Source organism: Pseudochaenichthys georgianus, chromosome 3, assembly GCF_902827115.2.
Source record: "Pseudochaenichthys georgianus chromosome 3, fPseGeo1.2, whole genome shotgun sequence".
Classification (NCBI taxonomy): Eukaryota; Metazoa; Chordata; class Actinopteri; order Perciformes; family Channichthyidae; genus Pseudochaenichthys; species Pseudochaenichthys georgianus.
Genome location: NC_047505.1, coordinates 30,399,469 through 30,404,096, shown reverse-complemented (window position 1 = coordinate 30,404,096; position 4,628 = coordinate 30,399,469). Strand labels below are relative to the sequence as shown.

The following is a 4,628-nucleotide window of genomic DNA, read 5'->3' as shown; positions in this document are numbered from 1 at the left end:
GCAGAACTACACCACAGTTCTGTAGGCCTATATGATATGTCAATAAACCTTAGAAAATCTTGAAATCTTGAAAGGGATGTGCAAAATAGTCATTACATACAGTCTTTAATTAACTATTAGTAGAGAATAACGAGTAATAAATATACTTTATAGGGATCGTATTAATATCTAATAATAAAAATAATTAAATTCAATAACATGCTTTAACCACCAGGTGTACCTTTATATCAGCTGTGCACCTTTATGGTGTAAATACAGCCTATCTACCAATTGGATCAAATATAAAAGTGAGCCGAATTAGTGTTGATACTGCAAGGAGACGTATTGTGTGAAAAGAAATGTAAGATGTTGTTTAATGGCTGATATATTTATGATCCACGTCACGTTTTCAGTTCCTCATGTTTGTCTTCTCATCAGGGCTCTATAAATACAGAACTACGGCAGATATGTAATATATAATGCAGCCGAACCGTGTATTACAATGCCGTTATGTGATGACTTTCAAAGAGAAAAGCAAGCACACTCGGAATAAAGTATTATTTGTATTTTTTTAAATGTTTTCGGTCTGTTTCCAGTATTTGTTAATGACGATGTGCTCTGAGATGTGATACTGGAATTGTACATGGGAAAATAACGTAGGCTATCTTTAGATGCGGATTTTGTTAAACTAATATGTTTAGGCTGTGGACCAACACTATACATTGACGGGGAAGGGGGTAGCAATAAAGATAACACCATTAAACAGTTACACAACATAACAGAAATAATATCGATAGCAGCGTCCCTAGCAACCACCTTGGTAACAATGAAAACGTCGCGATTTCCTGAAGTAATCTTCGCAATAACTAGCAAACTAAAGATCATGTACATCCACTGCACACATAATCTGAAATAACAACTCATATTTCTCGCATCAAATGACATCAAAACGCATTTTAATGGCCAAACTAACTTTAAAATAGGCATTTTCTACCGAGAATAAAACGAATTTCGGCCATGTTTTCTTTTTCTGCAGGGAGAAATTTGAAGATCATGTGACATAGACGCTGGGGATTCTGGGTAGTGTAGTGTCTTCTGCCATCCTTTACTCAGAAAAAATATTTGTTTCTCCGAATCGAAGGGGAAAAATGCAAAAGCATTGCACACAATTTAAACCAATCAATGTTGTGTAATTAACAAGGATAATCTGGTGTTTTTTAGTCGATGAGTAGTGCAGATATCACTGTAAAATCAATCGACAGTAAGAGGAATACTTACTTCCGGGTGTACAATTCTCCGTTATCCAATGGGAATGGACGCTCACATTGCCTTTAAGGGCAGCCTGCATAAACGAATGCCGTGCTTCCATGAGCGTCAAATCCCGACGCAGATGGGAATACATTGCAATCAGTTGAAAGCTATTTGCGTCCCTTTATGATGCTGAAGGAGCCTAGGAGCGTCACAATTGGACGCCACGGACACTGACCAAACGTCGCTATTGGACGCTTAGGGAGTGAGAGTGTGTTGCCGTAGTATAGTTGCGCTGCGCTGTCATGTTCTTCCATGGGACAGACAGACAGCAGCGATTGCGTTATTGAATGGTAAATATATATATTAAAAAAACACACACACCCAAGTACTTTTTCAGCTGTAATTGCATTATTGCATACTTTTTATTGACAGTTTTGCATTTGGAGAGGCAGGGTGACAACGGAAAGCTTGGTAGACTATTACTTAGATACGTTTTACATTTTTGGAGGGAAACGCTTGTGTTCATGTTAGCATGGGTAGCATGATCATGTTAAGACTATGAATATCATTTTACCACAACAGTGGATGAACAATTGATAGGCCTATATGTGTTTGAACAAGAACAACAGGAAGAACAAAGTAAAAGGGACGAACAAATGTGTGAACAAGTATTAAGAACAGTGTATGGAAAAAGTGATGTGTGTTAGAACAAAACAAAGTAAAATGAATGAGAAGGAGAACAAAGAGGGTTAGGGTTCAACAGAAAAAGATTAATTCAGCCAAAAAACACAATTTTGATTAATCTAAAGTGTAAAACAATCTTCAACACAGACCAAATTAGTGCCCTTGGACAACAAAATATATGGTGGGGCAAATAAACGATAAATTAAATTGAGAGAGTGGGAGACTGAAAATGATTACTATGATAAATATTCAAACTATTTACAAAACTATTTACAGAAGCTCCTGTTGAACCATGGTTTAACAGAGCAACAAAAACAGGTTTGTCAACAATAAAAAATAAAAATGACGAGGCCACTTTGCCAAGGGGAGGTTATCCAGCGACGAGACAATAAAGCAATTCATATTAAGTTCTGTTGAGACACCACAGGATATAAAACCTTCCAAGCGATGACCTCTCCTCACCTTTCACCTGTATTTCCTCAGGAGACTCAGGTCCTTCAACGTCTGCAGCACTATGTTGCAGATGTTTTATGACTCGGTGGTCTCCAGTGTGATCTTCTTTGCTGTAGTGTGTTGGGGCAGCGGGGTGAAGACAGCTGATGCCAACAGACTCAACAAGCTCATCAGGAGAGCAGGCTCTGTCCTGGGAGAGGATCAGGAGTCGTTGGCAGTGGTGTCGGAGGGGAGAATGCTGAGGAAACTCCTCGGCATTCTGGACAATGGGTCTCACCCCCTGCATGCCACGCTGGTTTCCTACCGGAGCACTTTCAGCCACAGACTGAGATCACCGAAGACCACCACACAGCGCCACAGGAGGTCTTTCCTCCCAGTGGCAATCAAACTTTTTAACTCTTCACCCCTAAGTAAAGAGCACTGAGATCTTACACACCAACACTATGTGCAATATACATATCAATATACATATCAATATAATTAACATCATTGCAATACACTCGCTGCTATATATATATATAACTATGTACAATATTACATTATTATTAGTATTATTATTAATAATGCTATGATGACGTGCAATTACGTAACTGCCACTACGTTTTAATTTTTGCACTGCTAGCTACTGAAATACTGGTAATAATGATTGCATTGATTGTGTGACCATCTATGTTTCTATGTTTCATGTTGTCTGTGGATGTTTGATTGCTCTTTTTCTGCTGTGTTTATTGTATTTTGTTACTCTGGCACAACAATTTCCTTCGGGATGAATACAGTCTTATCTTATCTTATCTCTGCCTGAAATCAGGACCACTCAGAGGAGAATGCAGCACATCAAACTGGAGTCAGGAGTATGAATAACACATTTTGGCGAAAACAAATTGTTGCTTACCAATACAGTGGCTGAACAATGGACACCAAAAAGTGAAAAACAGAAGCATAATTGTGCTAACAACAATTGTGGGTGGGGGGGGGGCATTTTACAAATATTTACAAACAACTATTTACAAAAAAGCAACTATTTATAAAAAAGCAATACTATTTACAAAAAAGGGTTAGGGTAAGCAACTATTTACAAAAAAGCAATACAGAACTCTAGTCTAGGGCATCCAGGGGCCTAACCATTTTGAAAAAAACAATAAGGTTCCTTTGTGAAAGGGACATCCTCTTCATCTGTTTCCTGGGCCCTAAAAAGAAGAGCAAGAACAGGAACAGTAGTGAATAAGGGGAGAGAATACAGTTGGGAGCAGACTGAACAGAGGACATAACAATATTCATGTTAAAATGTTTGCACAATAAATATTATGGCACTTTCGTTTATATTGCATTTTAATAGATCAGTTGTCATACCATGGTTGGATGTGCAGCATTTGGATGCTCTAATCGATCCGAGAAGGGGTTCCGGATGTATGGCTTCCCTAAGGACGTAGAGCGAAGGAGGAGATGGATGGCAATGGTCAACAGACAAAACCTGTGTCTGAAAGAGGACAACAACAGCAGAAAACTCTGTCATGTAAGTAATGTTCACAGGGGTGACATGACTTATTAACATTTTAAAGGGCATCATATTTCCAAGTGTAGAGAATTATGACTCTTCAATGACATTTGAAGTGTGCAGTGGAAACTGATCAAACCTACCTACCCACAGGTACACTTTGAAGACGACCAATATATTGGCAACAAATCAGGAGGAAATTTGAGGTTGAGGCCAGATGCTGTTCCAACAGTATTTATACATCGGCCTAAACCGAAAAGGAGAACATTCACGTAAAGGAGTATGCCTCCAGCTGTCAGGAATAATGACCACACCTATTACTGTTACGGTTATAAGGTTTTATTTGGAGGAGATAATCCGGCTGGAGAGTATCCACTGGAGCGTAATCCATTGAAGAGTATCCTCCGGAGTTTTAATCCACTGGAACGTAATCCACTGAAGCGTAATCCTGGAGCACAAGAAGAACAGGTAAGAATATATTCAGGTGTAGCGAAAATAGTCACTATACTTTAAGAAGGCTGAGGAGGCTAAGAGTTTTACCACTGGGGTTTAACAACGATCTGGCGCTGACAGGTTGTGGAGCCTCCGCTGATATACCATCCGTAATGGCTGATGGGAATCAGGTGTGTCGCAGAGGAGAGTGCTCAACTGTTTGCAGCTGGTGGAGATTTGAGCCGGGAGCCAGGAGTGACAGGCACCACGCCCACACAGACAGGGAAAGGGAAAACACACACACAAGGAAGGTGGCTGGAGAATGCAACCACCA

At 39.6% G+C, this 4,628-nt stretch overlaps 1 long non-coding RNA gene across 1 annotated transcript; it reads right to left on the bottom strand.

Moving 5' to 3' along the window:
• Positions 1 to 3,514: 3,514 nt before the first annotated feature.
• LOC139433259 (uncharacterized) lies at positions 3,515 to 4,094 on the bottom strand. Its single transcript, XR_011642815.1, has 3 exons — positions 4,006 to 4,094; positions 3,718 to 3,785; positions 3,515 to 3,554 (listed from the first exon to the last, which is right to left on the bottom strand). It is a non-coding gene; the product is annotated as an uncharacterized lncRNA (long non-coding RNA).
• Positions 4,095 to 4,628: the final 534 nt, after the last annotated feature.